Source organism: Carcharodon carcharias, chromosome 7 (assembly GCF_017639515.1).
Source record: "Carcharodon carcharias isolate sCarCar2 chromosome 7, sCarCar2.pri, whole genome shotgun sequence".
Classification (NCBI taxonomy): Eukaryota; Metazoa; Chordata; class Chondrichthyes; order Lamniformes; family Lamnidae; genus Carcharodon; species Carcharodon carcharias.
In genome coordinates, this window is record NC_054473.1 from 125646369 (window position 1) to 125670658 (window position 24290).

At 41.9% G+C, this 24290-nt stretch overlaps 1 protein-coding gene across 1 annotated transcript in view; it reads left to right on the forward strand.

Annotated features, from left to right (window-relative positions):
* The first annotated feature begins 10396 nt into the window (after window positions 1-10396).
* cpne2 (copine II) overlaps window positions 10397-24290 on the forward strand; it is a 276356-nt gene continuing 262462 nt past the window's right edge. Inside the window, exon 1 of the mRNA XM_041191951.1 lies at window positions 10397-10736. The gene's annotated coding sequence lies outside the window, so the exon portion shown is untranslated. The remainder of the gene's footprint in view (window positions 10737-24290) is intronic.

A 24290-nucleotide genomic window follows, 5' to 3' on the forward strand; every position in this document is an offset into this window, starting at 1 on the left:
ACATTCCCAGTCAGTCATACATGCCTAATAGTGTCCTTGTGTCAGAAGAAATAGCTTGATTTTAGAAATTCTTGAAGACCCACAATAAGTGCAATTAATGTAAATTTCTAATGGCGATCAATTCAACCTGGGGCATGGCAAAATTTGTAGGAAGGCCAGTTTGTAATGCTATTTTTTTAAAACCTGCACAAAAGATTGTGTGAATTCAATTTGTGCAGAACATAATTTACATTAAAATTCCATTAGTCTTTGGTGCTGGCTTTGCTGTTTTTGTGCTGAAAAGCCCACATAACCAAGCAGAAACTCTGGGCCGTATCTTTTTTTTTAAGTGTACCTTGGCAAATGCAACAGTGTCCTCTAGAATTGTTATAATGCTGATATACATTTTCAACATAATTATTTCTGGTTTCTAATTACAATGCTGTGGGAAAAATGACTGTGATTATCATAGATCTTGCACATCACAATATTCCGGCATGTCATAATATCATGACATTTTTTGCTGTTAATTTTGCACACTCTTTTAGCATTTATGGGAACAGTGCACTCTATGTCAGAAAAATATTTTAATGAAGAATTTTAAATATTTTATTGCTGGCATTGAAATGTTTGCAGTTGAGGATGATATCCATCAATCGTAGCTCACTCAGCCCCCTGATAGGTAAATAAAATTCTTGAAACAAAGTTTGACACTCCTCAAAAGATGTGGTGATAAATTTTGTCCTTCTGTGATTGTAAAACATGGGTGATAATGATTCGGCATCTGTTTTACAGCTCTGTTCATTTTTTAACTAATTTTTAAAATATTGGAGAGATGTAAAGCAATTTGTTGTCACGTATTTTACATCATCACACAAAGTCAAAACCCACCCCATGAAACTCTAATATGGTGATGTAAATAATATGACGTTCCCCCTCCTAAACATGAATCTCCTTCCCCTTTGTGCCCAACCAATGTGTCCCTATGTTGCAAAATCCAGCCAGAAATATTGCACTAGGAGAAAAAGGGTGGGATACACCATGGGCTGGATTTCACTTTTCACAGTGAGGTGAGAGAGTGAATGCTCCGCTTGCTCCCACCCCCACCATCTCATCAAGTCAAGTCAAGCCTCGGACAGCCAGTTAGCGGCCGCCCAGTGGGAAGGCGGCCAATCAGCAGTGCGAAGGAAGGGGCTCCGTGCCCATTCGGGAGTCTAGGCGGGATGTCACGCACTGGATGGGCAATGTCACAGAAAGGAAGTTGGTCACGGCTACAAATTTAAAGGCCCCCGCCATCTGAATCTGTCTTTACTTCTTATGAAAGGCTCAAAAAGTCAATGCATGAACTCAAAAATTATACAGACGCTGCCACCTTCACCTGCAGAATCTGCTACTACATGCAGCCATGGTTCTGGAGGCAGGCCTTTTCTTCTGCCTTTATGCCACCCCCTCATACCTACCGTAAAGCATTCCCAAACTTGTCCACGTCCAACACCTGAAAAATGCAGCAGGCAATGAAATATTGCATTTAATTGGCTGTTTACCGATTAACAAACCATTGAGCTGCCAAATGGCAGGCAAGCTGCTGATTTTGGTGCCCGCTCACCTTCTGAAATTTCTGAGACTGGCATGATGGCATCATGCCATATTTTATGTACACACGACTGTAAACATCAGTCCCATGTCTGTCCCAAGCACAGTAATTAACCCAAAGTGATGTTGTATTTTGGTGCAATGTTATAGTTTTATTTTAATATTTCCAAAAACTTTTATTCTGTGGAAGAATTACAACTTTAAATAAAGCAAAATATCATGTAATGCATGGGCACAATTGTTGTAAAAATTTCAAACGAATGCTGATTTTTTGCATGCCAGAAATTAAGCTTTTCTATTATCTATTTCTCTTGCAGGGCCTCCTCGAGTGTTGAGTTTAGTTTCCATCCCTTTGTCTCATTCCAAGCTGTTTGGCATTGACTGCCTTTCTTTAAATGCTGGGTTACTGTACGGATTTTCTTTCCTCTTGATGGTCATTGGTACAAGTTACCAAATTCCAGATGGGAAATATTAACCCAATTACCCAGTTAAAAAGCAAATATCTGCCCTGTTGTCTTGAGATATACTTGAGATAAATACATTGACTGATGTCTCCCATCTAGAACCATTTAATTGATACAAGAACAACAAGCAAGAACAGCTTCCCTTCACAAAACAGGTCAACTATTAGAATTGAGAACGACCTATTCCTGCCAATAAACAGGCTACATTCCAAAACAGAGCAGGTTTGCTAGGGGAAAGAAAGTCATTCATGCTTGAGAGACAGAAGTAATTTGAAATGAGATGTCAAAGAGGGATTGGAACATTCAGAGAGCACAGTTGCAGAAATAAAGGTTTTAATTCTAACTTCATTGTTTTATCTCTGGATGCAAATTATTTCTAAATGAAGTATTACTTTTATTCTCAAAGAAAGTTGCGCAACAAGCAGGCACTGTTTGACATCACTACAGATTAACCCAAATGTATTTGATCTATTTTAATTGTGCCAATATCTGCTGGCCCAGTGTCACATGAAGAAAATCTGCACAAGTGCCCCTTTGAAAGGCACTGCTGATACAATAATCTTACATGCTGTCCAGTTCAATGGAAAAAAGTTTAAAATAAAACTAAATCAGGATATATTGTTAAAATTAGCTCAACAGTTTGTCTTTTTTATGATCCATAAAGATGGCAGTGATGGGCCCAGTATCATTGGCCAAGGAACAAATTTGCATGTGCCTCTGATTTAAAAATGCACAACTAGTGAAATTCCAATTTGAACAGAGTGAAAGGGAAACATATAAACCAGAAATCTAATGTTATTCTGCTGTCTATTAGATGCTCTATTCCCCATGGTGTCCACCAGCTCCAGAAAATGTGCCAGGTGAAGCAGTAGCAGGAATGGTGTTTAATTTAACCATCAGTGGCTGAAAATGAATGAGAAAAATCTACACATATTTTAGAGAAACATAACATTCCGGTTTTGTATAGTTGGGTGCCAGTTGGCAATTTGGAGTTTGATTTATAATGTTGCTTTTTTTTGAAAGAAGAATTTGATAGCCGCTGAATCAGCATCTCATTTTTGGATCAAGATTTGTACTTGTGTGGTTGGATTCGATAAGGAATAGTAGCCTAGGGACAATATTAGACGACCAATGAGTGCTTAATATCACATAGAATTAAATATTAGATAGCATGTACAACACAGAAACAGAGCACTTGGCCTGAATAGATTATGCCAATGTTTAAGCTCCACATGAACTTCTATCCATCCCTCTTCAACTAACCACACCAACGTAACCTTTATACCTTATGAGTTTATGTGTTTTCCTTTAAATGCATCCATGTTATTTGCCTCAGCCACTCCCTTTAGTGGTGAGTTCCACACTTAACCGACTTTATGATCTGGATAAAGAAGTTACTCCTGGATTTATTAGTGACTCTTATATTTAAGGTCCCTAGTTTTGGTCTCCCCCTACAAATGGAAACACCTTCCCCACCTCTAACCTATCAAATCCTTTCATAATCATAAAAGATCTTTAAACAAAAGGTACAGCTTCCTGTGTGTTGTTTTAACAACCTGTCTATTTCAAATGGATTAATGTTTTCATTGACTTAGAAAACAGAGGAATATCCCTCCAGGTATTGAGCATTAGGGCACTCATATTGTCAGATATATCTAAGCTGATATATGATGGGAGTGAGAAGGGCGCTGTTCCATTGGAATTTGGGTGTGGTTTTGGAAGAAACAGTGAAGAGCATGAAAGGAAAGTTTAATTTTTGCCCTGTCTGTAGGTTGGAATTTTGTACACGGTGAAAATGATCTGCAGGAAACAAATAAGTGTTTGGGGGAGTGGGGGCAAAACACGCAAACATGGAATGTTTAAAGACTCAGTAAGATTTTTTAATATTTTGTGATTGAATCCTAAGTGTGTGGGATTCATTGTTTCATAGCATTTACTCAATGGTTTCATACCACATTCACACAGACTTTATACTGCCTACATAGGCCAAAGCAACAACAGGATGAATCATAACAGCATTAATTAGATATGCAAATGTTACACATTTCAAAACTGATTATACAAGAATCACATTGTTCATCCTATTTGTTTAATTTAAAATGCTCTAACTCAATTTCCAGATCTGGGTCGATTTTTATTTTATTCAGAGTATTGTCATCATTTTTCATTTCACCAGCTCTACAAATTAATGATAATTGCACCTTCATGAAATGGAATATTGTAAATGTATTTCTTGTTTGGTGAGGGACAAGGGCTAAAACATTGTATCTTACATGCCAAGAAGGCAATAATGCACCAACCAGGTTTGCATTATAGAATTACGTAGAATTTATGGACAGAGAAAGGCTGTTCAACCCAACAGGTCCATGTCATTGTTAATGCTCTGCGTGAGCCTCCGCCCACTTCTACTTCATTTCACTGTATCAATGTAAGATAGCAAGTTCTCATCAATTCAATGATTTCTAATTGATTGCGTTCTGGAGGGAGTCCAATAGCTCAGCTTATGGAGGAATGTAAAATCACAAAAAACAACTTCTGGATTTCTGTGTGTAACTGCAAGTGTGAGGACTCCAGAAGTTGCTGTTAATTCCAGAGGAGTAATAACAGTGAATGCTGACAGTTTCACTATCAAAAAATCAGGACCATTATATTTTTGGTTTCCATTACATCTTCGAGCAAAGAATCGGATATTTTTCCCATCACTGACATTAAGCTATCTGGTCTATAGTTCTCTTGATGTGTTCTGTCTCCTTTGTTTTTCAAGTAGAGGAATATGATTAGCTTTTCTCAAGTCTTCTGACACTATCCCCTCACATGAGATTACCCCTTAGTGGATCTATTCCTATCATAATTTTCCTTTTGTCACTTTTATAACTATTAAATAAAGCATGTTTTTATAGTTGATATTTCCATGGTGTAATTATTTTTTGCCTTTTTTGTCTTATTGTGCGTTTGTAAATAAATGAACACTGTGGCAGCCTTCTTTCTTGTAAGATGATGATTTACACCATGATAGTCAACTCTGTGTTAAGCATCACCGGGTTTGGCTCAGGAGCTCCAGTCTGGCATGGCCGTCTCTGTCACATTTGCTGAAGAGAAAGACAGTGGGCTGAGAAGGTGCATAATTCATTGGCCTCTCCTTGGTCAGCTGAGCTTTTAATTTCTACTCACCTCTTCCAAGCCCTTCCAAACAGTCAGCATTCAGAGGTCATGGTCATCAGCAGGCAAAAAATAATTACACCATGGAAATATCAACTATAAAAACATGCTTTATTTAATAGTTATAAAAGTGACAAAAGAAAAATTATGATAGGAATAGATCCACTAAGGGGTAATCTCATGTGAGGGGATAGTGTCAGAAGACTTGAGAAAAGCTAATCATATTCCTCTACTTGAAAAACAAAGGAGACAGAATACATCAAGAGAACTATAGACCAGATAGCTTAATGTCAGTGATGGGAAAAATATCCGATTCTTTGCTCGAAGATGTAATGGAAACCAAAAATATAATCCCAGTTATCAGTGTCAATATCCATCATCATCATATCATGCTTGCGGGTGTCCTTGTAATGGAGGACACCCGGTAGCTAATTCACCATACAGAATGGCTTAGCAATGAGTGTATGTTGATGGAAATAGCACACACCAGGACCTCTGAGTTGATGATCATGTCCTGCCAGGAGAAACCAAGGATATGCCTGATATAGCAAAGGTGGAAACTGTTCAGCCTTTGCTCCTGCCTTGTATACAATGTCCAGGTCTCACTATTGTACAGGAATATGCTGAGGTTGCAGGATTGGTAGATTTGCTAAACAGATTTCCATTAGTTCTGGTATGTAAGTAGAAACCCTCTTTAGATTACCTGAAGGCATATGACATCAGCAAAGAGAATATGCCAGAGTATCGGAGCCAAAACACAAACCTGTTTGACCCCACTGAAGATCTCATAGGGCTCCAGTGTTGCTAACCTTACCCATCATGTTGTCGTGGAATGAGGAGATCATACTGAGCAGTTTCAGCAGGCAACCAATTTTCTCCAGGAAACTGTCTCTGCTCACATAGTCAAATTCCTTGGTGAAATTGATGAAGGCATTATATAGCGGTCTCCTTTGTTCAAGGCATTTCTCTTGCAGTTGCCGGACTGAGAAGATCATGTCAATTGTAGGCCTTGCAGTTCTGAAACCACACTGGGATTTGGCATGACTTGTTCAGCCAGGGGTGCAAATAGCCAAGTAGTTATGGTACTGGGCTTGTAACCCCAAGATCAAGAGTTCAAATCTCACCATGACAAATTATGCAACAATGTAATTTCATCTGCATAGGAACAGATGGAAACATGTTTGTACTCAAAAGAGTTACTTTTCCCATTATGCTCAGCAGGGAGGTGCCTCAATAATTGTTGCAATCATTGCGGCCACCCTAGTTCTTGTACAGGGTTAATCAGGGTGTTTGTGTGTAAGGTGTGTGTATTTCCTCATCCTCAGAGTAATTTTTCTTAAATTAAAATAAATTACAGCAGTGGGCTTTCTGGTGATTTTTAGAAGTAAATTATATTAGCACACACTTGCCCTGGATGTTTGAATGCAACATTTCAATCACTAGATAAAAACAAAAAAACTGCGGATGCTGGAAATCCAAAACAAAAACAGAATTACCTGGAAAAACTCAGCAGGTCTGGCAGCATCGGCGGAGAAGAAAAGAGTTGACGTTTCGAGTCCTCATGACCCTTAAGGTCATGAGGACTCGAAACGTCAACTCTTTTCTTCTCCGCCGATGCTGTCAGACCTGCTGAGTTTTTCCAGGTAATTCTGTTTTTGATTTCAATCACTAGTCTGACTCACGCCATCCCACTTGCAAAAGTTCGATACCGATGAAGTTAAAGGCATAATTATAAAAATGGAATTTATTATTCAGCCTTTATGGAGTTGTCTTCTTGGTTGAGTTGACACTTTAGTTGGAGTGAAGGCTTTTTAGAAATGCATCCACTTTTGTGTTGAAATCCTCTGGTAGATAAAGATGTTCTTCTGACTTAGGGATTCTGTTGATAGTAGTGTCAAACTCTTTATGGAATTAGTCTTTTGCCTCTGTGGTGGAGCACAGAGTTGGAGCATAGGTATTCATGAAGTTAACTGGCCCTGTTTGAGTTGAGAAGTAGCAGGAGAGAACACATTCTGTACCATTTGTTGAGGAGATCTATCATGAGTAGCAAGTTCCTTACAGGAAAGCCTACACCTTGCTCACGTGATTCCTCTAAAAACTTTTCCCCTGCCAGATGAACCTTGTAATGCTTTGCTTTCTGTGATCTGCTCTTGGCAAACCTGTACTCTTGTAGGGAGGCTATATAGATGTTCAGCCTATCAAGTCCCATGTCAACCATAGCTGTCTTGCACATGTTATCGACTAGCTGCAAGTTGTCTGCCCGTCCCGTACACATGGTCCTGACATTCCATCTTGTAATCATCTTTCTTCGTGTTTGTTTCTTTTCTTTGAGTCAAAAGGAATGCAAAGCATTACCTTTGGCAGTGGTTTGGTTGCAGGAGTTGTGGAACGATTATGCATTTAGACATCATCCACCTTTGGGTCCCACTCCAGGTTTTTTGTCAAGTTTTACTCCCTTAGCCTTCAGCTCTCCTGAGGTATCCATACAGGTCCGAGGTATCCAAAAGGCAGTGGAGCTATTCGCCCATAGCTGGGAGTTTGGTTCATGAGTATCAGGACGTGTCCACATGCCTGCAAGCTGCATCTCTGGGAGCCAAACCTCTTCCAAGGTTCTCTAAGGCTTTAGCCTGGTGCTGTGAGAGACTCAGTTTCCATGTGTCACCACAGGGAGGCACAGCTGAGGGCTTGCGATAGAAAGGCTGTGTACTGACAGGAGGAGAGACTTACACAGTTAGCTCATGTTTTTACAGTGCTGCTGGCCAGCTATGTGGGCTGAAAATGCGAAGCAAACTAGCACACACAAAAAAGCGGAAAGCATGCTCTCTCTTAACCCACACATTAGACACATCACATCCGCCTGTTGAACACAGATACTTTATACACATACTTTTGTTAAGACCTCATTTATTTAACTTGATTCGTTCTCTCTCAGCCCCTGTTCTCATCGGAAACAGGTCATAGAGAGTGGCATTGTCACCAGATGGTGCATATCATATGCTGGTTCCATTTCCCCTCGGCAATCGTTTTGTGTACTTTGTGGAAACTGTAGGAATAGCTGTGTGGTTACCAGTAAATAGACAGGGTACCAACCCTTCCCAAGTTCTGCCTTCGACCTGAGGTGACCGTACCAATAAATCCCTCAAACCAACCCTCCCGGCTATCGAGGTGACCCGGAAAGCCATCTCTTTCTTAACCTGTCTGGTAGCATCTGCGGAGAGGAACACAGTTAACGTTTTGAGTCTGAATGATCTTTCAACAAAACTAAGTAAAAATAGAAAAGAGGTGAAATATAAGCTGGTTTAAGTGTGTGTGTTGTGAGGGGGGGGGGGGGGGGGGGGGGGGGGGGGGGGGGGTGGGGTGGAGACAAGTAGAGCCAGTGATAGGTGGAGATAACCAAAAGATGTCACAGACAAAAAGACAAAGAGGTATTAAAGGTGGTGATATTATCTAAAGGAATGTGCTAATTAAGGGTAGAAAGCAGGACAAGCAAGGTACAGATAGCCCTAATGGGGGTGGGGTGGGTGAAGGAATCGAAAAAGGCTAAAAGGTAGAGATAAAACAATGGATGGAAATACATTTAAAAATAATGGAAATAGGTGGGAAAAGCAAAAAATATATAAATTATTGGAAAAAAAGGGAGGGATCGGAAAGGGGGTGGAGATGGAGGAGAGAGTTCATGATCTAAAATTGCTGAACTCAATATTCAGTCTGGAAGGCTGTAAAGTGCCTAGTCAGAAGATGAGGTGCCGTTCCTCCAGTTTGCATTGAGCTTCACTGGAACAATGCAGCAGGCCGAGGATGGACATGTGGGCATGAGAGCAGGGTGGAGTGTTGAAATGGCAAGTGACAGGGTGGTCTGGGTAATGCTTGTGGACAGTCCGAAGGTGTTCTGCAAAGCGGTCACCCAGTCTGCGTTTGGTCTCTCCAATGTAGAGGAAACCGCATTGGGAGCAATGAATGCAGTAGACTAAATTGAGGGAAGTGCAAGTGAAATGCTGCTTCACTTGAAAGGAATGTTTGGGCCCTTGGACGGTGAGGACAGGGGAAGTGAAGGGGCAGGTGTTGCACCTTCTGCGGTTGCATGGGAAGGAGCAGTGGGAGGGGGTTGAGGTGTAGGGGGTGATGGAGGAGTGGACAAGGGTGCCCCGGAGGGAACGATCCCTGCGGAATGCCATGGGTGGGGGGGGGGGGTGCGGTTGGAGGTGAAGGGAAGATGTGTTTGGTGGTTATATTTCACCTTTCTTCTATTTTTGCTTAGTTCTGTTGAAGGGTCATTCGGTCTCCAAACGTTAACTGTGCTCTTCTCTGCAGATGCTGCCAGACTTGCTGAGTTTTTCCAGGTATTTTTATTTTTGTTTTGGATTTCCAGCATGCGCAGTTTTTTGCTTTTATCTTTCTTAACCTTACTGACCATCCTGTCTGCAATTTGCCGATGTTGTGTTTAGTGCAGACACACTATTATAGTTACGGCACTGAATATTCAGTCGTATCGAGAGCAACAGGTATCAGGTTGAGGTTAAAATGAACCTGTTGGATGGACATGAATTTTATTAGTTTCCAGTCTTGATTATCATTCTCTCTGCTTCTTCCTCCTAAGTTTTCCAGCTCTCTCTCTGTGCACAGATACATGCTCAAGACACAAGTTAAGGGAGACGTCCTGATCTTTCAGACTCACCACCAACGACACTCCTGTTTGTGGGGCTAAATTAGTTGAAACTGTTTTGAGTGTGAATCGTCAAAACAACGCGAATTTAGCGACTGATAGATACTCCAGAACTGGTGTGGATACAGGAAATTATTACTATTGTATGTAATAAGACTGTTTGCCCTTTTATGATTTAGGTTTTATTAGGTAGATTTTTTTTGGGGGGGATGAATAACCCATAATGTCTCATGATGGGTTAACAGAAAAGGCAAAAGCAACGCGGGACCACCTGGTGAAAACGACACATTAAAATGTTCTGTGGTTTAATTGAGATAAAATAAATCGTCACCTGCAGCAACACCGGAGTGCAACACTGGCTTAGCACTGGGGCTCCTTACACCATCTGAAAAAAAAGCCCAACTTTGCAAGAGCAGCAATTGTCGCTCACTTGCCACAGGAGAGCAGGATTGCTCCTCCGGTATCTGTGAATCGAGCACGTCCTCCCCTCAGAAATAACAAGGCGGAGTCTCAGCAGTGTGTGTGTGAGAGTGAGTGTTTTTGTTTTGCACACACACACACACACACACAGAGTTGCCAGTTGGGGAAATAAGATGGTCGGAAGTTTGCTGGTGATGTGACAGTGCGGTGAGAGGACGGAGCGGGAGCAGTGATCCACCAGCGGGCGGTCAGCCGGCGAACTGAGGGCGCCAAATTTTCCCAAGTTCGGCGCTTGTGGATTTTTCAGCCGATTCCAGACCGCCTGCAGCTGACGGGCGTCTGGGTCTTGTGGCACATTCAACTTCCATTCTTAACTTTTGCTGGTGGATGGGAACCGCACAAACTTGCTAGGATTTTACGGAGAGAGAGAAAGGGCGAACTAACCAGAGCTGAGGAAGGTAGGTGTGGAGATGTGAGCAAGTTAATGTTCGATTGTGAGCCAGTATTGCTGATTTCCTTTTGTATTCCACCTTCCCGCTGCGTTGTTGGTCACTAGCTGTGTGAATTTTAATGTAATGGTCTCTAGAGGGCTATGTGTTTGTGTCCTGAACTGTACTTGAATAGTGCAACCCCTCACTCGCGATGATCGCCTAAATCTTGCTTTCTCCAGTACATCCAATTTGTAAATCCAGTCCGGCGGACATTCCCTGCCACTGGTTCCATTGAGACCCGTGTGAAAAGGATGTCGGTCGAGGTAACCTGTGCTGTGCCCCCAAATAAGGGAAGAAGTCCTCAGATTGATTCCCAAATATGCTAATTGCTCATATGACTTAGAATGGACTCAATAGTAACTCAAATATAAACCGATAGACGGTAAGCAATAAGCCACTCATTACGATCTGAAGATGAGAAGACACGTTTCTTCTCCTGTTGGTTGAGTTGAACTCCCCTGGCTGAGGCTGGGAGCTTCTGTCATTCACTGGGCGGAAAGTCGGCCAGATATCCTGTTGTTCGGCTTCATGTTACTCTGGAAACAGGTTGCTAAATGCACGGGCTTGACATGTCAACCCCTGACACCAACCTGTAGTTCCAACCCTTCCGAGAGAGAGAGACTCACTCACTTCCAAGGTTAAAATCCCTTTTTTAAATTAGCAAAAATTCATGTTCTCGAAAGAAAGAACAGCCGCACACTTTGCTCCTGTACTTGTTCTGTTTAGACGGTGAGCCGAGGCTGAGATACCAGGCAGCGGGATCAGCAACCTCAAGTTGGTCTCCATTGGGAGCAAGCTATAATAGGAAAGTCTCTCACTGCTCTGATCGATCCCCAAGGGGCTCTGTGTGTTTTTGCTATTTATACTGATGCACAGCGATTCTATTTTATCCTCGATTCTGCTGTGGGATTACAAAGCGGTAAATGTAGAGCAACGCACTTCACCTGGGAAAATATCACCCTACCCCCAGGACCTTAAAAATGTAGCCAATTCCACTTCCCAAACAACCACCTTTGTCACTTGGAGAGATTGTGCTGCACGACGCTTGGCTCAGTGGGAACTCTGCTCGAGGACAGTAGGTCCTAAGCTCCAGCCCCACTCTGGAGACTTGGGCACCGGTTTCAATCTGACAACACAGTGCACTGACTGAGGGAGTGGAGTGGTGCACTGTCAGAGGTGCTGCCAGGCAAACTGAGGCCTTGTGGAAGCTCTCCGGCGGGTGTAAGAGATCACCTGACACTATCAAAAGAGTGGGGGGATTTCTCCGTGTCCTGTCTAATATTTCTCCCTCAACCAACATCAGTCAAACAGATAACATGGTCGTTTGTGGCTGCTAGCTGTGGCGCAAATTGTTTCCCAGGACATTTCATTGGCTGTGTAAAGTTGGTTGGGGTATCCTGAGGCTATGACAGGTGCTATATAAATGCAAATTCTATGTTTTATTTTTATAACTTACCTTGTATTTTACTTCGTTCTATGTTTTCCAATCTTTATTACTTCAAACATTGATTTACATTTAAATTGTTTCTTGGAGCAGGAATGGCATGAACTTCTCTAAATAGCTTTGATATTTCACACAGATCATATTCTCATTACAGTAATGGAACTGTTTTCTCCCTTTAATTTTTGTTCCGGCATGTTCAGAGTCCACACCTCCTAAGCATTCATGTGGAACCAAACTGTGAAGGAGTGTGCAAAACATTAAAGCCATCTTAGTCTTTCCTTAAATTCGATAAGGGGCAGGTATTCGACCAGTGCCAATTGATCTAGTTGAGTATTTTTGGTGCCATGGTTTCTGAACACATTTAATTCATCAATGTTGTGATGAGTTGTATGGGATTTTATTCTGCTCTGGTGCTCAACTTTGCATGTTGGGGATTTGTTCTCTGATAAGAGGTCAGTGCTGTGATCACAAAAAGGTCACTGGTTTTGTTTCTTTTCCTTTTAAAGCGATAAAGCTTTAACCACTAAACATCAGGGAAAATAGTGCAAGGCAAACAATGAGGCTCTGCTGCTTGGTGCCCTTTACCTTGTAGCATTGTAATATGTGACCTGCCGTCTCATATGTAAATATAAAGGATCCAGAACACTAGCTGTACCAGAATAGAGCAGGGCCACATTATGCAGTAGTTTGGTTAAATAAATAGGTTATTTGTCAATATACCTTAAATATACAGTTTCACCCAATCTGTTTAAGTTTTTTTGCTAAAAGGTCATTGTGCTGCCCTGAAACCTTTCTACCTATAGTGTTTTGGAATGTTGACTTACCCATTATCTTATTCTTTTGGAAACCATACTTGTTGAGGAAACATGCATTGTTCCCAAAATGTGCTTTGGTTGAGGGGTTAGTGTTTGATACAGATAGAGTTTACTGCATACCTTTTCAGAGTCGGTGAGCAATACTATACTCTAACAGAAATGACTGATCCACCACCCCCCACCCCCCCGCAGGTGTATAACAATAAAATGCTATTTTCTTAGAGTGCCTTGCTTTGAAATGCACATACTGAGCCTCAGTACTGTTATTATGTTTCTAAATAAAAGAGAGATTTGATTTTATATGGTGCTTTTCATGACCTCATGACCTTCCAAAGCTCTTTCCAGCCAATTAAGTACTTTGAATTGTAGTCAGTGTTTACAATTTAGAACCAGCTAAGGTCTAGTCAGTGTAAATCTCACACTCTTTAAACACACAGCAGAAACAGGACTGGCTGAGCAGATTTGGAGTCACCTGCAATCACTGTTCTATGGGCCCAATATGATAGGTGGTCTTTATCAAGCATAGATAGAGTTGGTTGCTTAGACACCATACATCCTCCGGCATTCTCCTTAGACATGCATGCATCCTTTTGAAAATGTCAGGATCTTTTCTTTCCAAAATACCGAATATCATTTTGGTGCTTTCATTATTCTGTTCATTATTTTTGTCTACAAGGAGAAACTTGATACATAAAGTAGGGTTGCCAATTATATTTTGACAATAAAAGAAGGAACTCATAGTTTTATGCACCTTTCATAACCTTAGTGTCACCCAAAGCGCTTCACAGCCAATGAATTACTTTTAAGGTAACGTAGGAAACATGGCAACCAATTTACACACAGGAAGATCCCACAAACAAAAACTAAAATGACCATTTGTGATGTTTTTTGAGAAGAAAATGTTGGACCAACCAGAATAACTTTTTTCTCAAAATAACATCACGGAACCTTTTTATGCCTTCCTGAGAGAGTAGATGGGGTTTTGGTTTGACATCTCACCTGAAGGGCTGCACTTCAGACAGTACAGTGCTCTCTCACTATTGCACTGGAGTGTCAGCCTACAGTGTTTGTGTGTAGAAATTCTATCAAGCCACATGTCGAATCCAGTTTTAAAAATATGAGTGTCTCCCACAGCTCAACCACCAGTCTGGTATTATTTTATGGCTGTAGAGCTTTAAAAAGAAAGATGGTCACTCTTTAAATTCCATTCTGATGAAAGACCTATGTGTGAAGTGTTAACTTCTCTGCCCACTCCACAGATGTTGCTGAACCTGCTGTGCAATTCCAGTGTTTATTTTTCAGATTTGCAGCAAGGATAATTTTTTTTTATCCTCCTAAGAGTTGGGTTTGCTTTTGAAGTTTTTTTTTGCAGTTTTGGATTTGTACACCTTGAGCCTGTTTGGTCGACTCATTCTGCTGAACAATCTGAACCCCTGTAGGGAAACTTGAACAAATGGGTGTTTTACTGTCACCATTGTTATCTTGTGGTTCATTTTATGTTTTTTTTTTAAAGAGCTTGTAGTGGTATTAATCCAAACCTGGTACCATAATGATCTTTTGCATCCTGAGTATGTGTGTGACAGCAGAAAAGAATGGTTTAGCCACGTTGTGCCAGCTGCAGTGTAACTGGTAGCTGGCATCACACCACCAGATTTACAGTTCATGTGGAATCACAGGGTAGTGTTCACCAAAACTGGCACTAGCCACCGACTGTTTTAGTCTAAGCTAATATTGCAGAAACATGCAGTTGCATATTGTGTAAATATAAAATTTCATATGGGAGTTATTTTCCTTTTTGTTTACTTAACTGCTTTTTTTCCCAAACAAATGATTTGCTTAACGCAGAATAGAATTGTTCAAGTGCATGTTGATCAGGAGAGCTGGTGCTCTGTAAATTGATGCACACAGCAGGGTAAGGTTATCATGCAACATCTGAGAATATGAGGGCTGCATACGAATCCACTTGCAGCACTGAACTGTGTTGTTTAATCAAACTATACATATATATGAAAACGATACAGGAAATGGTCAACTGATGCTTGATGTATACATCGACAACTTCCACATTAATACCCCCATCCCCATAAAACACAAGAAAATGGCTTTTGCAACATCTCCAGATGCTGTACATCTGAAACAAAACCAGAAAACACTCAACAGGTCAGACAACACTTGTGGAGAACAAAAATTCATCTGTCAGGTATAGATCTTTCCTCTGAACTACTACTTCTTCAATTCCCTGCCTGAAGGCAGGGCCAATCCACAGCACCACAATCTCCACCACAGGTAGGGCATGGAGGCAGGTCCCAAATCCGTCCCAGCTGGAATTGGGATCAAACCTCCCATGCTGCTGGCACCAGCCTGATCCACACTTGTTGCCCAGTCAACTGAGCCAACCAGCCACCCAAGGAGCCCAGGTTGCTGTGGCAATGTACACTTATACATGCATGTTGTAGCTGTGGATAGTGATGGTAGAAGCTCTGATTTCTTTCCATCATATGGTTGAGCAGGAATCTCTCCTGCTTTTATTGCCTACCAGTGGCATATGCTAGAAAGATTTACGCATTGATAATCAACCTGTTTGGTCAAGTTATCAACACATCTTACTTGGCCATCAAACCATAGAGTGAGACTTGAACCCAGATCTTCTGGCTCAGAGCCCGGGATGCTACCCACTGCACTCCTCTGAACTAAGGGGGAAAAGATCTTTGGGTCAATTTAGGAAAAACAGAGTGGAAAACCTCTCTGACCCCCAGAAACAATCAAATGAGCTCCAAAAGACCATGGTGAGTGACGTTGCAGCCCATCCAACTCTTGTAACTCAGGATAACTAGAAAGGCAAGGGCAGCAGACACATGGGAACACCATTACCTACAGGTTCCTCTCCAAGCCACACACCATCCTGACATGGAACTTTATCCCGTTCTTGGAGCTCTCTCCCTAACAGCACTGTGGGTGTACCTACAGCACATGGACTGCAGCAGTTCAAGAAGGCAACTCATCACCACCTTCTCAAAATCAATTGAGCATGGGCAATAAATGGATGCCTTGCCAGTAATGCTTATGCCTCAAGAATGAATAAAAAAAACACATCATCTGCTTCCAGTAACCTGCCCAGCTTCCTTTTGAATGCTCACAGTGAATCCCATGCTCATCTAGCCCATTGGCAGGTTACTGCAGAGGTCAAGTGGTAGACCATGTTCAGTCCTGAATAGAGCCAAGTTGACCTGGTGGAGCACTTGTACTGAAGCAAAAGTCTAAAATGTTTTTGGGAGTTGCAACCGAGAAGCTTACATGCATAATGTGGTGTTGTCTGTTTGGGAGCATCCGGAGGGTGCTGGTAGACAAGGAGATGGTCAGTACAGTGGGCCCCACACTTAGTTAATCTGTCATTATCAATTCAGTGTATGGGATTGCTATTGTTTAAAAGGTCCCAGTTGAACCTTCTCATCTAAAGTAGGATGGTGGTAGGGTCTGTATAATTAGGCTTCTGCGCCAAAAGGCTGGGATTCCCATCCTTGACTGGAATCTAGTGCTTGCTGAAATGCATGAGCTTGAGTATTGGGCAAATACAACAACAGGTTTAGGGAGCCTGCCATTACTCACTGTTTAGGAGGTGCAAAAGGAAATTAGTCACTTGGGTGAGTCACCAGAGGATGTCGAGTGCATATAGGAACCGGAGCCTCAGGATGAGTCCCCACACTCAGAAGACAATGGGAGTAACTCAGAGTGTGGAAGGTGGAGGGGTCAGCATAATGGATATACACCCTATGGAGAATAGGAAGTGCAGTATAACTCTGCACTGGAACTGTGTAGAATCAGTTTCATACAAAATACCCCAAATTGAAGATCAAGAAAAGAATTTCTCCTTATATTATCCTTATAAAACTGTCAATGTATGTGAGTCAAACCTTCTAGAATCTGAAACAAAAACAGAAAATGCTGAAAAAACTCATCAGGTCTGATAGCATCTGTGGAGTGAGAAACAGAGTTGACGTTTCAAGTCCGTATGACCCTTCTTCAGAGTTAGAGAAAAGTAAAAATGTGTTGAAATGTATGTGTTTAATTGGGGTGGGGGCATGGAGCAGGTGAAGCTGGATAGAAGGCCACCAATAGGTGAGGGCAAAGGAGAGATTGACAATGATGTCATGGACAAAAGGACTAAGGGAGTGTTAATGGTTATGGTATGGGCTAAAAAAAGTGCTGATAGTAGCATTAAGGTAAGAAGTGGTATTAAGGTAACCCTCCCTTGTCCTTTTGTCCATGACATCATTGTCAATCTCTCCTTTGTCCCCACCTAAAATGGTCTTCTGTCCAGCTTCACCTGCTCCACCTTCCCCCCCCGCCCCACCCCTAAACAATACAAACTTTGTCACATTTCTACTTCCCTCCAGCTCTAAAGAGGGTGATTATGAAATCGAAATGTCAACTCTGTTTCTCTCTCCACAGATGCTGTCAGACCTGCTGAGGTTTTTCAACATATTCTGTTTTTGTTTCAGATTTCCTGCATCCGCAGTATTTTGCTTTTACCTTCCGGAATCTGAGCAAGGTTGCAAACACTGTTCAGGCAAATGTGAGAAATTTCGCAGATTGTAGGGGATTGATGCTTTGTAAACAAGGTTAATTTTATGCATTTATAAATATAAACCAGGGTGTGACACAGGCAGCCTGGCAGTTCCGTACTGAGAGCTGTCTTTCACTCTCTTTGCAAAAAAGTGCTAATTGGGAAGTGCTAATTGGATCCTGAAGAAGCCAGTTTTGTTGGGCCTTTTCTCACTGACTGACTGAGGGAGGTATTGTTGATTTAATGCTTCCTGCTTTCAGCTGTAAAAGCCCTGATAAACCTACAGTATTAGTATTAGTGGTCTACATATAAATACCACTACAATACTAACACTGCTGGTGTATTTTTCTACTTTGATCTAAATTTGCAGCCCGACTACTGCTAATGCCAATGGCACAAAGCAGTTACTTTCTTTCACTATCATTAGACCAACTTGAATTGTATCTCCTGGTAAGTAAGCAAAGAAGCACTTTCAGCCAATTGGGTGGTTTTGCCCTGCAAAATGTGGAAATTGGTTGTCATATGGAAACAGACATTACAGTGCCCCTCCAATAAAAATAAGGTTTTGAAGTTTAAACAACCTCTGTTAGCCTGCTGAGCTTCCATCACATTTAGAGATTGACTGTCAGTATCTCATCCCTTGATAGTTATCTCTTGATAGTTTCAAATATTATGGGTCACTTTGGGAGTGAAGGGCCAGCTCTCAGTGTTCTTGCATGTTTTTAAATGCCATATGAGGAGGCCCATCTTGCCCAACACCAAACAATACAAGCAAGTAAGTCAGATTATGGCCCACCCTTGGGTTCCTCTGAGAAAAGAACCAATACTACCTTCAGTGCAGTAGCAGCGTGGAAGTCATGAATTCCATTGTGCTTGAGCACTCTCCTATTTGTTTCCTGCCCTTTTTCCTATGGTTTGGGCCTTTTCCTTTGCTTTCCTCCTATTTTATTCACAGCCCAGCCGCCAAAGGTTTGAATCCTGCTAATGGAGTTTTTGTTGCTTCTTCCTATCTGGAAAATGAGGGCGTGCTATGGAAGTGGGACTATCCCAGCATTTGTTGTGGCAATGAAAGCTCTCTATTAAAACCACACGACAGGGATTTGTAAGCATAGATTCTTGTTGTGTGCGAGAGCAATGGTTGTTTTGGGTGGTCTAGTTGGGTCTATTTAGTTCCTAAAAATTGAGATGAAACAGGGTAATACAGACTTTCATGATATCTCATATAGATAGTGGAGGAAATATTGCTGTAACTTGGTGCGCCCTCTTGATGATCTGATTGAAGTTTTGCATCCACTATGGATGGGTAAAAGGAATGACCATAGGTCCTATCAACCATACTGATTTTCCACAGGTACACAAACTTTTTTTGGAAAACTTACTGTGTGTGTAGTGTAGAATGCTGTTTGACAGAACATACTCCTTACATATCTTGGAATGTCCATAAGTACTTGCATTCAAATAGGTTTTCGAAGTGTAGTCTTTGTTATTATGTCGATATTCTCCATGCACTGAAAATGTCCTGTTGGTAACATTCATTTTCCTATCTGAGCACCCAAACAAAACTGGATTTGATTTCATAGAAGCTGCTGGGGTATGGTATTGCTTTTTAAAAATGGGCCAATTAAATAGCATTCACTGGAAAGCAAGCAACAAATTCTGACCTGGGGTTTAATCCATTCTCTTATTTACAGCTCCGTTATTTGTAAATTGTGCAAAAGTATCACCCTTTATTAATTCCTTTACTGTAATGGGAGGAACATTTCCATTGAGCTGGTCTTACAATCAGTTCATGTATAGGTTGGTTCGATGTTCTGGGATATCTTCTGGGGGAAGAAGTAGTCAGCACATCGTTCCCAATTAGCTTTTGTGATATCAAATCCAGCTATGTTTGGGCACTTAGAAAGAAGATTGAATTACAGTTCTGGCCATCACTCGTTCTTGACAATGTGTTTGAAAATTAAATGAAATTAATAGAGATAATTTTCAAATGCAGTTCTGTGTATCCAGGTTGGATTTAAATAAATAGTGACTTTCAAAAATCCCTGTCCAGCACAGAATTCTAATATGCAACTACTGTTCTCCCGAAATGTATATTAATCCGAACAATTGTGCTTGTTTTAGAAAAGTAACTGTGCATTCATCTGAACTGAAGGATTTGTTCCCTTGGATTGTACCAATAAAGAGCTACTTTAATAATTGAATGTCTCTGAGTCATCAGTTTTCAAGGGGATTTATGCCCCCCAATGATTCACCTTATCCTTTCATTATATTATTCCCTCTTCTTTCATTTCTGAGCTTTCTTGTAGTCATCTTGGAATACGTATCACTCACTCTCATCCCTAAACACTGCTGACTCGCTTGTTTGTTAGGCTGCTTGAGTTAGTTGTGAGTCAAGGTAAAAGCAAAATACTGCAGATGCTGGAAATATGAAACAAAAACAGAAAATGCTGGAAAAACTCTGTGGGCTGAATTATCCCCCCGTCGGGGGGGATGTTGAAGGGCGGGCGCGTACAGGTACGCTTCTGGTTGGCGCCCCCGATCAGAGGTGCACTGCTATTTTATGTGGGCCAGCCAAATAAGGCCTGCCCAGTGTGACGTCCGCACAGAAGCGCTATGCATTCCCTGTGCAGGCGGGTGGGGGGGGAGTTCCCGATATCGAGAGTGTGCTCTTAGGCGCATGCGCATGAAAGAGCGCACTCATCTCCCTGAGGCTAAGTGCAGCTGCAGGGAAATCGGCTGTAAATGTAAAAAAGATAAAAATAGAAAAATAAAAATTCCCTAACATGTCCCCTCATGTGACAATGTCACATGAGTTGGGACATGCCCATAATTTTTACAAAACTTTTATTCAAATTTTTTAAAGCCTATATGAAACCTCATCCTGCCCTTGGATGAGGTTTCATGTTTTTTCTAGTTCCCGCTGGGGCTCCTGGCCTGCCCGCCAACATTAAGGTTGGACAGACAGGTCCTTTAATTACTTAATTGACCCTGTCAATGGCCTCAATTGGTCATTGACAGGTCGGCGGGCACGCAGCTGATTTCGCTGCGCGCCTGCCTTCCTGAAAATTTAAGTGGGGTGCGGTGACATCAGGAGTTGCCCCCGGCGTCACCACGCATCATTTTACGTGTTGGCGAGCGGGCCCCACCGCCGCTCGCCGACAAATAAAATCCTGCCCAGCAGGTCTGACAGTATCTGTGGAGAGAGAAACAGAGTTAACATTATGATTGTGTATGACCCTTCCTCAGAGCTCTGAAGAAGGGTCATACGAAGTCAAAATGTCAACTCTGTTTCTCTCTCCACAGATGCTGTCAGACCTGCTGAGTTTTTCCAGCATTTTCTGTGTTTGTGAGTCAAGGTGAATCAGGTTTGCTATAATCCACCTTTTTGTTTGTTCTCATTTTCAAAAGAAATCTAGAATTCAGCCTTTACGCAAGAGTAGTTAGTGTGCAGTGATACCATTTTATTCACAGAGGTATTTAGGAAAAAAATTCCGGACTTTAGGGCAGCTGAAAGCAGGGTGGGGTGATTAAAATTGCTGATTTATACGAGACCGGAATTGGAAGAGTGCAGAGAGTGGTGAGGCCTTGGAGGGATTTGAAATCCTGGATGTGTATTTTAAAATCGAGGCATTGTCAGATGGAACCAATGTAAGTTGAAGAGCACTGGGCTGAAAAGTGAAAGAAAATAGATGCGAGTTAGGCTATGGACAGCAGAGTTTTGGATAATGGAATTTTGGAAAAGCTCAACTTTATGGGAGGGATGAGGTTTTGACCAGTGATTAAAAAAAATAAAAACTTTTAAAACCCATTTTTAACATGTCCCTGCCTATGTGACAGAGTCACATGAGGGGACATGTTTTCCTTGTTCTTCAATTATTTATTTTTAATGTTAAAAATCTTCAGCTCCCTGAGGCAACTGTGTGCCTTCAGGGAGCTTTCACTGAGCACACTCACGTGCATGCAATGACATCTGTTCTCGCCCTCCTTTCCCACCCTGCCCCCCTCACCGCACCCCCCCCCCCCCCCCCCCCCCCCCCCCCCCCCCCCCCCCCCCCCCCCCCCCCCCCCCCCCCCCCCCCCCCCCCCCCCCCCCCCCCCCCCCCCCCCCCCCCCCCCCCCCCCCCCCCCCCACCCCCCACCCACCCAGGCAGTGCTGAGCGTTTCAGCGTGCAATTCACGCTGGCTGGCAGTTAATTAGCCAGCCTATGTGAAATCGCGGTTGGAACTCAATCGCGGACAGCGGTCAGTTTCATGGTGGTCAGTTTTGCGGCCGCTCCCTGGCCTGACTGCCATGCTTGCCCGATGAGCTAAAAATCCTGCCCTGTGTTTTCTGTGTTGTCGCCAGCTCACTATCTGTTTGGCTACTTCACCCTTGACTGCACGTCTTTGGACATTAATCAGGAATTTATTATGCAGTACTTTAGCAAAAGCCTTTCAGAAAACCCTTGTCTCGAGTTTCTGTTACACTTTCAGAGAATTCAGTATAGTCAGTCAAGCATGGCCTTCCCTTTTGAAATCTGTGGTGATTACCCTTTATTATATTTTCAGGTTTTTCTATTGCATCTTTGGGTAGAGATTCCATTATCTTTCTTCCCACTGATAAGCTACTTGGTCTATAGTTCCCTAGACTGGTTCTAGCTCCCTTTTTTATATAGGAATCACATTAGATATCCACCAGCCCTCTGGCACTACTCCCTTTCCTAATGAATTTTTACATGTATGTGTAATAATACCTCTTCTACGTCTTTCCAAACTTATTTTAATATGCACAGTTAAGTCCATCTGAACCAGGGGTTTATTCCCTCAGGTTTGATTTAGTTTTATTAAGTTTAGTTTATCTCCTGCCCACATCCTTCCATCTCAAATCGCTTGATATCTTTTGATCATTTCTTGTAATGTCATGTCCACCATGCTTATCTCCTTGGTAAAACTAAGGCAAAGTAATTATTCAATAATTCTGGCATTTCACTAACTAAATTTATTATGTATAATTCCATAGTGACTCTATCCCTGTCCTAATTTTTTTTTTACTTATGTTCTGTTTTTTACTATTTATTATTATATTCCTAGCCTATTTAATTTTATCATTTCCCTTTGCTGTCCTTTTTTTACTTCTTTCTTAGTCTTTTTGAATTCCCTCATGTTTTAGTGTATGCCTTTTCTTTAGTTTTAGTTTTCCCTCCATTTCTTTATTAATTTATATATCATTACTGGTTAGTTTGTTCTTTTTTTTGGTGGCCATGTTTCTCCTGCAGTCTATTGATCACCTTTTTCACTATTGTTCCATTTCTTTCTTTGTCATTAATGTTTTACAGTATACTTTCCCCTTGAAATTAGCTGTTCTTTTCAATTTATTACTTTGGTCTTTGTCTTAGTTATGTCCTTTGTAAATTTTGTTTTAAATCTTATTATGTTCTGATTGCTATTGCCTAGATGTTCCTCCACACTTACTCTTCTCATCTGTGATCATTGATGAAGATTTCTATTGCAAAACCTTATAAAGGCTAAAAGTATTGGCTCTCACTATCTACAATGAGTGAGGTGGACAGTGAAAAGCAGCTGACTCAAAATATCTTAGAAGAAAAATCAGCTTGAAAGAGATAATTGTTCATTTATCACATTGCTTTTTTTGAGACTTTAGCTGGTGTGCAAACTGGTTGTCAAATTTCCATCTCAAAAGTACTCCATTGGTTGTAAAGTGTTTTGGGACATCCTGAGTGCATGAAAGGTGCTATATAAATGCAAGTTATGTTCTAAAGTAGAAGAATACATATGAATGAATAAAACCTGACCAATCATGTTCAAATGGCATGGTAGGTATAGACTCCCAGGATCACGGGCAGAATTTTGCCGTCTGCGAGCAGGAGGCAGGGTCTGTTCGCTGACATGTAAAATGATGTGGAATGATGTCGGGCGGAACCCCCAATGTCATCCCGCCCCATTTAAATTTTCAGGAAGGTGGGGGCGCAGCAAAATCAGCTGCGGGCCCACCGACCTGTCAATGGCCAATTACAGGCCTCATTTAACCAATTAAAGGACCTGCCTGTCCAACCTTAAGGTTGGCGGGTTGGCCAGGAGCCCCGGCGGCAAATAGAGAAAACATGAAACCTCATCCTCCGGCGGGATGAGGTTTCATGTAGGATTTTAAAAATTTTAATAAAGTTATTCTGTAAATTATGAACATATCCCAACTCATGTGACATTGCCACATGAGGGGGACATGTAAGGGATTTTTTTTTCTATTTTTAATATTTTTCAAAGCCCAGGCTCCCTAAGGCTGCACTTAGCCTCAGGGAGATGTGCGCTCTTTCGTGTGCATGCATGAAAAAGCACACTCTCGCTTTTAGGGAATCCCCCCCGCCCGTACAGGGCTTCCCGCCAGACGTCAGGTTGGGTGGGCCTTAATTGGCCTGCCCACGTAAAATGGCGGTGCAGCCTGCTTCGCTGGTGGGGATCAGCACTGCGCCCACCGGAGATTGGGTTGGGCCCGCCCGCCTGTCAGGCAGAAAATTCTGCCCCATAGGTCTGATGGTCATCCGTTGTTATCTTTAAGATGGGGCAAAGCAGAGATCCTGACAATCTGTTGTCCTTACAAGGAACACACAATAGCAAAGTTTTAATTGATTCAGAGTGTTCCAATTAAGAGGGGTCCAGACATCTCAGTCTGGAAGTTATCACCAACTTTTAAGAGAAGGGAA